This window comes from Lolium rigidum, chromosome 3 (assembly GCF_022539505.1).
Source record: "Lolium rigidum isolate FL_2022 chromosome 3, APGP_CSIRO_Lrig_0.1, whole genome shotgun sequence".
Taxonomy (NCBI): domain Eukaryota; kingdom Viridiplantae; phylum Streptophyta; class Magnoliopsida; order Poales; family Poaceae; genus Lolium; species Lolium rigidum.
In genome coordinates this window covers 85,860,934-85,873,282 of record NC_061510.1, presented here as the reverse complement: position 1 = coordinate 85,873,282, position 12,349 = coordinate 85,860,934, and positions in this window count along the sequence as shown.

Here is a 12,349-nt window from a genome sequence, read left to right as displayed (position 1 = left end):
GCCGTTAACCCAATGTCAAAGTCTATGCTTGATACTACAGTTGGAGGAACATTCATGAGCAAGCCAGTTGAATTGGCAAGGAGGCGTCTAGATGATATGCAAAGCAACCATGCCCAATGGCATGTAGAAAGATAATCCTCAAGAAAGGTGAATACAATCACCGAAAGTAACAATGAAGAGCTTACTTCAAAGGTAGATTTGCTTATACATATGTTTAAGCGTAAGGAAAGTACCCAAGTTAATGCCATCACGAACTCTAATGTCCAGGAAGTAGACTTCATAGCAAGAAACCCTTATAACCCTGCATAGAAGAGTCAAAACTATGGCTCTAATTTTTCTAGACAATATAAAAACAATGCAGGAGTTCCAAATAATAACTACACAAACGGTAGTGGAGCAAGCAATGGTAATACTTCAATAGAAAGTACTTTCAAAAAAAAAATGTATGCTTAAGCTGAACAAAATAGTACCCTTACAAAGCTTACTGAAAATCATAGCTCTATTTTAGGGAATTTATCTAATCAAACCGTTTCTATTAAGAACGATGTTCAAATTCTACAGGAAAGGACGAAGACCGTCGAGACACAACTGGGGAAGATATCTGATAGCCAAACTATAATACTTGCAAGATTTGCTGGTAAGCCAGAACCAAACCCCGTTGAAGACCTCGAGATGATGAGGACTGAAAGAAAAGGAGAAGCACTTGAAGAACTCGACTATAGCAATGCTCCAACACCGGAATACTCCGTAGAAGATCTCATAAATATGGTCACCGGTAAGACATCCCGGAGTCAATGATTGTAATGGTGAAAGGTACCGTCAATTTATTCATGAGGTAGCATGCAAAGTCTGTGACTTAGAACAACAATATAAGAAGCTAGCTGAAAAACTTCCAGCTAAGCTTGATTATTTATTTGAGCCCACTATAAAAATTCATTTTGGAACAAATGAGGTGGCTGCACTTTGTGATCTTGGTGCAAGCGTCTCCACAATTCCAAAGAGCTTATTTTATAAGTTAGGAATGGGGCCATTTAGAACTACTGAGCTAAGACTTCACTTAGCTGATTCAACCTATATGCAAGTTGTAGGCATAAAAGATAATATTATACTCCCTCCGTCCCAAAATGTAAGGCGCCTAAGCTTTAGCCAAAAGTCAACATCTTCTAAGTTTGACCAAGTATATATGAAAAAAATATGGATATCTACAATATCAAATGGACATTTTGAGAAACTATACTTTCTGGCTAATCTATTGATACTGATTTGGCATTGTGAATGTTTATATTTTTACGTATAAATTTGGTCAAACTTAAAATATGTTTTATTTTGACTAAACCTTAGGTGCCTTACATTTTGGGATGGAGGGAAGAGTAGATATTAAAGGATGTCCTGCTCTTATTGATCTTATTATTGTGGACATTCCTGAAGATCCTATAGCTCATATAATCCTAGGAATGCCATTTCTTAGAACTATTAAAGGTCTAATCAAATTGCATGAAGGGAATGTGAGAATTGGATTACCATCCACGGACCCATTTGTAGTACACTTCCCTAGAAAGAAGAAGACCAAATATGATGATGATGGGATCATTACTTTAAAAGATAATTACTTTGGAGTGGGTCTTCCACTTCCAACAATTAAGTGATCACCATCCTGGTCAAACTAATTGACCTTAACTAGAAGCGCTTCATGGGAGGCAACCCATGATCAAAAAGTTTTCTATCTAGTTCTTGCTTAGTTTAATGTTTTGTTATATTTGTTTGTTTCATTTGTTTTTGTTTTTAATAAAGAGTGTTCATGGGATCCTTTGGAAAAAAAGGAGGATAAAATAAGCCACAATGCCTTTTGATTTTATATACTAACGGTTCCGTATTCTTGAGAATATATATTGTTGTTTTTCCTTAGTCATTTTCGAGGGACTGTTGATGCACAAGGGAACGTGAAATTTTGCATAGAATTTTTTTAGTTCACAGGTTACTATAACTTTCGCGACCAACGGTACGGCCGGAGCCGCCCGTACCACGCACCTGTACCGCATCCGCAGCCTCGAGGAAGAAAAGTTGGAAGTTTCACCGAAACCATATGTAACTTTCGCGATCATCGGTACGGGCAGACTAGACCGTACCATGCGCCCGTACCGATTCGACAACGAAACTCCAAATTTTTGGGAAGGATACTGTAAGTCTAACGACAATCGGTACGAGGGATACGTCCGTACCGTCCGGCCATACCGAGTTGACCGTTTTAGTCCTAAGGCGGCTGCACCTGGTACGGGCGGGATGCGCCTGTACCACGTATCGGGAGCCATAAACAGGCAGGGAAGATGTAACGAACTCAAAAATTTCATATCCTCTCTCTCTCTCTTGCTCCTCCAAACTCAAAACCCACTCCATTGGATCTTCAATTTTGTTCGTTTTATTTGATTCCTCGCACTCCATTGAAGTATGGTACGTTTCTCCTCCGTTCCCCAACTTTTTATCCGCGAATGCATGCTCTAGCTTTTGCCATTATCAATCTAGACTTAGGTCATGTTATGAACTTCATCACCTTAATGAGCATGCTAGATTTCAATTTCAGAGGAGATTCTTTTATAAGATGCGTAGAGGATAATCATATGTATATTTCTATCGGATCAGATTTTTATTTTTGTTAATTTTTTAAAAGCATTGTGCTTAAGATACTAAAACTATTAATTATTTATTTTAGATGAACACAAGGACCCGCTCGCGCCCTGTGGCTGCACAGGCTGCACTACCGATTGAAGACTCACCCGCTTCGCTCGGTATCGAGTTCAAAGACCTCCGTCACCTCAACCGTTTCAACCATCTCAAGGACTCCGATATGATTTCAATACTTTTTAGTAATTCATTTGGTATCATAGTATAATCATCTAGCTTAAGGCTTTTGGTATGTATTCATTTACTTAATAACTATTGTTGCTTGCCGTTGTAAGAACAGTGGTTGGAACATTAGGCTCTTGTCACATCTGGCTTTAGGAAAAGAGTATTTACAGATGTGCTACTCACATATATCGTATCTCTATTTTATTTGTTACACATATGTGCTTCAATTATATATGTATGCATAGCTGCAGGTGAAACCTTAACCCTGGCCTATTTCCATCATTGTAGGTGCATCGAAAAATGGAAGCACATGAGAGCATCGAAAATCTTAACGGTGAAGTTGTAGGTGCTCTGACGATGGTGAAACGTCAGAAGGAAGCTAGGCTCGAGTTTTTAGCCCGAGTCGAACTCCTTCCAGCCGTCGGTGAAGAACATGAGGCCTTCTCTGTCAAAGTGTGTCATTATTATCCACGTCTTCTGGCCAGCGCTAGACTCCTTCAGAAAAGAGTAGCCAGAATCTTCTGCAGCAACGACCCTGGCGAACTTGTGAGGAAGCTCTAGACGCTCCAACATTTCCTCCCTTACGCAAGAAAATAGCTCGAAGCTAGGGAAGTTGGAAGGCACTTTCGATGGAGATAAACCTAGAGGAGGGATGAGGATTCGCGCAGGAGTTGGCTTGATCATGGAGGCCTCAACATGAAGAACTTGTGGAGGGGAAGAGAGGCCACGCACTGGTGCAGATTCTTCCTCCAGTATGGCAGCAACAGCCGAGGGCTGGCTCTTGCCATTCTGGGGATGGTTGCTATGCGCTTATCCATGGCCTCCCTAGTAAGAAGAGGAGGAACGTCCTTGGGATTATTGTTGCTCCCAAGAGGGCGATCGCAACCACGCTTCACTGGTGTTGCCGGAGAGCTAGCATCGTCTAGAAGGATATGATCTTCCTCCATCACAGTTGAAGGACTAGAGGTGGGGTTTTTTTTCTTCAAGAAGTAACGGACAAAGGATGAAGAAGAAGAGTAATATTTGGTAGCAAAAAGGATAAAGGAAAAAACTTGGAAAATCTCCTCCTATATATAGTACTGAGCAAGAGGAGGACCACCATTGTATCTATCATGGGCAACTCATACCATTACATCTATAGAAACATGTGTCAACGTAGGAAATGAATTGTTTGTCATTAATCGCATCTCTTCGAAAATCGAGGGGTCACTGCACGGTGTGCTCCGTTTTCTGTGCGTATTGTGCGGTCAATCAGCCCAGTAATTTCATGTGGAGATAGTATTCTTACAAGGCCCCACAAAGGTCATATCCCATCGACTGCACATGGCAGTACTTGAGTATGGCTTGATGTCATCTCTAACGTCATCATCCACATCTTTTGTCAGGAATCAATGATCCATAGACTATACTTTAAACTTGAGCCAAGTTCCTCCTTGGGTGCTATATAATTGGGTAGATTTTCTCCTCGAGTGTTGTAAAGTTGAGTCGACTTCCTCCTCAGGTTCTATAAACTTGAGTCAAGTTCCTCGAGTGTTGTAAACTTGAGTCGAGTTTCTCCTCGGGTCCTATAAAAGTTGAGTCAAATATTTCCTCAAGTGTCATAAGCTTGAGTCAACTTCCTCCTCGAGTGCTATGAATTTGAGACAAGCACCTCTTTGAGTGATATATGCTTGAGTCTATGCGCAATTGCAAGCATTTTCACATAGACTCGGGGGCTACTCCCATCGGGAGCATTGTCCACGGACTCGGTAAAAACAAGCATCTTTATAACGTGATAATTTCTTCTACAAAATCATGGAACATATGCACACACACACAATCTCAGTATCTTACTGATAACCCCCAAGTGCAGGGGATCACCGTAGTACAGTTCGATAAGTATTTGAGTGTCGAACCCATGAGAAGCTGAAGGTAATCTATCTATTCTTTAAAGCCCTATAACTCACTTATATGGCCTTCTATGCAAATCTAGGAAATATGGTGTGTGTGTGTGTGTGTGTGTGTGTGTGTATGAAGTGATTTTTGCTCTAACTATAAGTGCTGAAAATAAAATGCAAGAAGTAAAACCAATGCAAGATAAGTAAAGTGAGGTGAAGTGGAGTAAGATGTAGTAACTCAAGGGAGTAATTGTTTGGTAAAAATGCTATTTCATTTGTGTGGTTGTCACAATTAGTGAAGCTTAGTATAGTCTTTTTAGTGTTTCTTATAGAAGGACCCATAGATAGGTGCAACCATTAATATGAGAAAATACACCCCTAGTGATCGATCCCAAGGTCAATTAAGAACAAACAAGGGAATTATTAAGACATAAAGTCCAACCACCACTGTAAGTTTAAAGGTCCCCATAGTTATACCCCCCTTGATTAACCATAAATTAATACAACATGAATAAAACAATTGGGACATGGTTTCTATCAAACTCCAGTTGTCCCTTTCCCTATCATCATGCAATGGTGACAACCTCATGTATTCCCCAACATATGTGTGCACTCATATATTATTACAAGAGATCATCATAGAAGATAACAAATACTCATATGCAACCATCACAAATTATTTCACAATTGCCAAAATCAAGCCACTACTCAAACAAAGACAATAAAATACAAAATATCATGGGAAAGTGATAGATTGCAATACACGTCATGTTTGCCAAGAGATTACAAAGGTGTAGATGAAAATGGTGCTGAGGGTGTTTATGAAGAGGTATATCCTGTGGAGGATATGGCGATTAAGATCCCCGTGGTGGTGCCGGCGTGGAGTGGAGGCGGCGTCGGCGGCTCCCTATGGTGGCGGCTGTCCTTTGGGGCAGCGGCCCTTTGCCCCTTCTTCTTCCTTGGACTTGGTTCTGGTGTGGAGGAGGTTTCCCCCCTCCTTGGAGGATTCCAAGTAGGAGGATTTTCATCACAATGGATGCATGCCTAAAAAAATAGGATTTCCTCTCAATATTTAGAGGTGGAGATGCAATCTTGGCTATAGGATGGATGCCCCTTTGATCCAAAGGACTCTTGGGCACCTCTAGAACCTTCCAAAGACTACCATCTATCCCTTTATGAGTCCATAAAGTTGTGGCTTGGCCGAATCCATCAAATATGACAAGATTTTGTGTCAATCACTAATTTTCGGTTTCCGAAACAACCTCTGTACCCTTCAGTAAAACGGGCGCCGATTTCGCATAGGAACTCTGTTTGGGGCATTAGTTACGTCAAACGAAAGATCTGGAAATTATCCACGACTTATATATAGCACTTTTTCTGTTTGAGGCCATCTTCGGGTCTTTTGGGGGCGATTTTGAAAAAGTATCCTGCAGGGACAGATCCCAGGAAACTCCAGATTTCATCATAATGACTGTTTCCTTCCATATTTGTCTATTTCCTATACAACAAAGTTTAAAACAAGAACTAGTATAATTTTGCAACTATTAATAGATTAGTATCAATAAATATAATAAATTTTCATAATAATAACGATTTTGACACAATAAACTACAAAGTTTATGTATGCATTTTATATGCATCACTTACACACGTACAATGTCAAGTATGGAGCCTATAACTCCTCGACTTCCTAGATTGCATCTGTTGCGAGAACATATATGGATGTTGCTCCTGCAACATAAAGATAAGTCCTTTAGATCTTATCTATTGGCCTCGCATTTGCTTCCGCAGCACTCTACCCCGTTAATTACCGTGCCTACGGCATGATGAAAAATCTCGACACACGTGTTTGAAACCCCAACATCAGCAGGAGCTTGATTCGGCAAGACATCCACGACACTAGTCGAGTTAGGCCTAGCATATACCAAACTCAAGTCTGGGGACTCAACTTTGAGTGGGTTGCGTTGTTTTTTACCCGGAGCAATTAACTGGCCATGATTCGTAGTTTGTACCCGACACATTAACCAATATCCATATGACTCTAAAAATACACTAAGTGCTGACATGATGAACTTCCTAGGCTAATATCGGCTACAACTAATACACTTGATACATTTATCGACTACAAGTAATATAGCGTTTGATTGAGTCTGTACGCGAGTCTTCGACTCCCCTAGACACTCAGGGGCTTCTGATGTGGGCCTACCTTATCTAGAACTCATCGTTACTACATTGGTTCCGCGCTACTAGGGGCCCATATGTTGGGCCATGAAGCCCAAGAGAGGAAGCGCCACTCACAAGGCGCTCGAAACCCAGGAGTACGACTAATATATCACGGAAATCTCATAGAAGGAAGAAGCTAATCTATACACAATTCGAATAACGTGGTGCCCGAGAACTAGCCTCCTATATAAAGGCCATAAGGGGCCTCCGAGTGAAGCTTAGCAATCCAGAAACTCATACGCGTCTGTAGGGATTCGCTGCAGGAAACAAAAAATTCTAACTAGCGTACTCCGATTGCCCATGATCTATATAGGGAGTAATGCAGTACCGGAGAAGGTTTCGATGATGTACCTGTTATCACCAGATTTTGGCCAAATCAGGAGATGGGCCGTAAGTGAGATGGGCTTGAAGGATATACGCGTGGAGGATCTCTGAAGCGGCCTGACACGAAGAAGTTGGGCTAAATTGCCCGTGTATCTGTATTATAGTAGATCGTATCTTAATTTAGAAGTTAGAGTTTTACCCGTGCACGGTTAGGTGCACGCCTCGAATTAGAAAGTCCCCGGACTATAAATATGTATCTAGGGTTTATGAAATAAACAACAACCAACGTTCACCACAAACCAATCTCGGCGCATCGCCAACTCCCCCGTCTCGAGGGTTTCTTCCGGGTAAGCACCATGCTGCCTAGATCGCATCTTGCGATCTAGGCAGACACGTTTATTCGCCGTTCATGCGTTGCTCGTATTGAAGCCTTTTTGATGGCGAGCAACGTAGTTATCATAGATGTTTTAGGGTTAGCATTGTTCTTCGTATCATATGCTATCGTCGTGCAACCCTTAGGCATCTAGCCGCCCTTACACCTATCACGGGTGTAAGGGCGGCACCCCGCTTGATCATTATCTAGTAGATCTGATCCGTTATGATTGCTCCTTGTTCTGCAAGGATTAGTTTAATATCCGCATTGTTAGGCCTTACAAAGGGTTGGAGGATCCAGCGACGTGTAGGGTGTCGTTTGCTAGCCCTAGACAGGACGTTCCGAGGATCAACCTCGTGTTGGTTTTTAGGCCCTGTCTAGGATCGGCTTACGATCACCGTACGCGGCGCGAGGCCCAATCACGAGTAGGATGTTCCGATTGTGCGGTGAAAACCCCAAATCGTAGTAGGGCGCTTTAGCTTTATCTTGATCAAGCGGGACCACCATCCGATCGTACACCTCGTACGTATCATGGGTGGATCGGCTCTTTGAGCCGATTCACAGAGACAACTCAGAGCCGATCGAGGCTTGTATTTAACGTTTACGTGTATGCCATGTAGGAAACTAAGCGAGGCATCATCCAACACCTTCCCGACCAGGTATAGGTCAGGTGGCACGCCCTTGCATCGGCATCGGACGTGTGTGCGAGAAGGCTTTGCGGGCCGTCGCTCGGAGGGACCGGGGCCAGCCGCGGTCTCGGGAGATTCCCGGCTCTACGGTGTTGCCCGTCGCTGCCCGCCGGTGGGTTTCGATCGCAACACATTCGGCACGCCCGGTGGGACAATCTTTGACATCCACCGCATCGCCATCTACATCTGAGATGGCGGAAGGCACTCCGGTCAAGTACGAGGATCTGACTGAGGAGCTCAAGAAGAAGCATGACGAGATCAAAGCGGTCCTCGAAGCCGACCTCATCGGCTCTTTTCACAGAACCCGCTCACATGGCATCAGGTGGAAGGGGTTCTCACCTGAAGGCGCGCTCGATGGAGTGGACCTGTCCTCCCCGTCGAAGAACGCACCGGGTCGCTGCGTCAGGAGATCAACTTCATGGTGGCTCATTCGCTGCACCGCCACTACGAGAGCCCGGTGAACACTTTGGAGCGTGTCGCTGCGCGTGATCCGAGGAAATCATGAGCCATCGGTATTCTCCGTCGGGACCATCTCCGGGGACTTACCAAGGAGAGATGCCACTCCAGTCCCGTCCGCCGCTGCCGTTCGCGTTGGCAGCACCAGAAGTGCCGAATTCATCGGCATACGTCGTCTACAAGATTGGTGGTGACCCTAGTGACTACCAATTCTTACATGAGGCACCCAAGGAGATCCCCCACGGATACACGTGCGCATACGTGCCGAGGCTACGATAGCTTGGGCACTCTCGAACCCAGGCTGCAACGGCGGGGACTTCCGGAACGGCGGGAGGAACGTCGGGAACAGATCTTGAGAAGCGAGACGTGGCTAGCTAAGTACGCCACTCCGACAAACCTCCGGAGCTTAGCTCCTGCGGTTGGCTCAGAGCTGGAAAAGCAAGCATGGCTGGCTAAGTATGCCACCCCGGCGAACCTTCGAGTTCGACGCTCGCAGCTCATCACCGCGGATAAGATTTGTACAATTCTAAAAGACCGGTTCGGCATGATGCCGAAAAAGGAGGAGCAATCGGCTATACCAAGCCGTACCCCAACGAGTACGAATTGATCCCGCTACCACCCAAATATCGGCTCACGACTTCACAAAGTTTAGTGGATCGGATGGTTCCAGCTCCATCGAGCATGTGAGCCGATATTTGGCACAGCGGGGCACAATCTCGGCATCGGAGCGAGCTGCGTGTGAGGTTCTTCGCACGGTCCCTCACGGGATCGGCTTTCGGGTGGTACACATCGCTGCCACCAAACTCAATCCGGACTTGGAAGCGGTTGGAAGAGCGGTTCCACATACGGTATCACTCGGAGGCTTCCGAGGCTGGCATTGCCGATCTAGCACAAGTGCGACGAAGCGCGGGGAAACTGATGGCAGAATACGTCCAGGCGCTTCGGGACCGTTAGGAACCGATGCTATTCGGTTCATGTAAGCGAAAAACAAGCGGTCGAGTTGGCGGTGGTGGGTCTCTCATCATCGATCAAGGACGTGGCCTCCCAGCGAGACTACCCTTCATCGGCGCACATGGTGCGAAGGCTGTCAGCATATGAACAGGCGCCACCCGGATGTTTACCGGGATAAATTCAAGCGCGCGGTGGGCCTGGTTGAGGCGGATGAAGATGAAGGTCTTTGCGGGAGATCAAGAGGTAGCAGTGGCTGAATGGACTCGGGGGCAAGCCCCGTGTCACGTAAATGGGTTAAGCCACAAGGTCCTCCAAAAGGGTTTGACTTCGACGTGACCAAAGGCTGAGAAGATTTTCGACCTCTTACTCAAGGAGAAGCGACTAAAGTTACCAGAAGGCCACAAGATCCCCACGGTGCAAGAGCTGAACGGAAAGCCATACGCAAATGGCATAACACGTTCACCCACGCCACCAACGGCTGCGGGTGTGGCGTCAACGGGTCCAAATGGCGATAGAACAAGGGCGGCTAATTTTCAGCCGGTACGCCATGAAGGTCGACACACACCCCTTCCCCGCCGTTAACATGGTGGAGTATACTTACCATGGAGGGTGCCGGCCAGATTTCTCGTGCAATATCAACATGGTAGGACACAGGGCACCACTCACGAGTAAGGACGGAGATGAGGGCGGATGCTCTCATAGCAAGGACACGGAGAGGAAGCCGCTCCACGCGATCAGCTCCGCCACGATGGCAAGCGCTACATCACGAGAGGAGAAGTGAGGAACGTAAGATATCGGCGACCTCTCTCTGATCACCTCCTCAACAAGTATGTGGGTCAATACGACCAACGCCGGCGATACAACGACGATGATGAAAAAGATCGTGCGGCTAGGGACGACGGGAGACGTCGTCGGCATGACCGCGACGAGGAGCGATATGAGCGCCACGCCAAGGAAAAGTCGAGAGAGCACGACGACGAGGATAGGCACTTGGGGCTGCCCCTTCTTCGGTACCTGCTGGGATTCAGGAATGAGGCTGATTGCCTACAATCGGCAAGCTGCCCGGAATGTAAACAAAAGAAGAAGGATGCGGCTAACGTGTCCGGTGTTCAAACGTCTAGGGCCTCTCCCGCCTCGGAACGAGGCATGCTTGAGTCCGCTCGGGTGGAAGATCTCGAGGAACCGGAGGACGGTGATAAAGAAGAAGACAAGTATCATCGGCCAAGGTGGTGCCACGATGGGCTCGGCCGTTCCCAAAAACGAAGGGTTCGGCGTCTACGTGGGTTGGAGGAAGGCTGAAGGTTATACTGCACACGTTGAGGAAGGCGCGGCCTGATACGGCCGCTAAAATTCAGCGAACCCTGGACGAAGAAGGTCGTCCACAAAGGAAAGAGTGGCGCCCAGGACAAAGAAAGCCGATGATGAGACATCGGGTGGCACAAACATGGTCTTCATCCTTCCAACGGAGTTTAGCGCTCTAGGATTAGACGAAGCACACTGTGGCACAACTTGACTGCGGCCCACGGCCGGTCATTTTGAGAAGCCACGAGAGAGAAGCTACGAGGCATCCGAAGGCCACGTACTTGCGAGGTTACATCAATGGGCAGCTTTGTCAACAAGATGTTGGTGGACACGGGAGCGGCGGTTAACATTATGCCATACTCCATGCTACGTCGGTTGGGACGCTCCAGCTCGGATCCGATCAAGACCAATGTGACACGAGCGATTTCAACGGCCAAGCATCCGACGCACAAGGTGTTACGAACGTGGATCTGACCGTAGGAAGGAAAATTGTCCCTACGACGTTCTTTATTGTCGACAGCAAGAGCTCCTATCGTTGTCTTACTAGGGAGAGGTTGGATCCACGCCAGCTGTTGCATCCCATCCACGATGCACCAATGCCTAATACGAGTGGGATGGAGATGAAGTAGAAGTCGTCCACGCGAGATGATTCAGCCGAGATTTCAACGGGCTGGCATGAACGTCTGGGAGACATCAGGCCAAGAGCCACTCTCAGGCATCAATTTGGACGACTGTGAGCGCATCGACGTGACAAAGGACGGGGTTAGGCTGGTTTTATCCACCGGCCTGACCGTGTAACAAAAGCAACATCGATGGACAAACGTGGCGATGCCGATCCAGGTGATCGGCCCCGAGGATTTATGGAGGAACATTGCAAAACCTTCATCGAGCAAGCAACATGGAGGCCGATTCCAGAAATCGGCCAAAATTATCCTCACCATACATTCTGCCTGGGTCCAGCATTTGATCCAACAGGGAATACCTGAAGAGCCGATACCCTCAATTACTTGAAAGAATCGGCTCGGGGGCACCTAGGTGGATAAAACACGAGGATACGAAGTGGAAGTGTCTTTCAAATGCCCAGCAGCCCAAGATATTCTTTGATGATGGGTATTGAAGTATGGGGGCCGATACATAAATCGGCCGTAAAAAATTAAAAAAAAATTTAAGCACAGCCGATGCGCAGACATCGACTTAAGGATAGAAAGCCGATGCATAGCCATCGACTCTAGCACAAATTTCATGGGATCTACCAGTGGCATGTGCAAAACACAAGGACCTCCAGCTCCATGTCAGAGGAGTTCTATTTC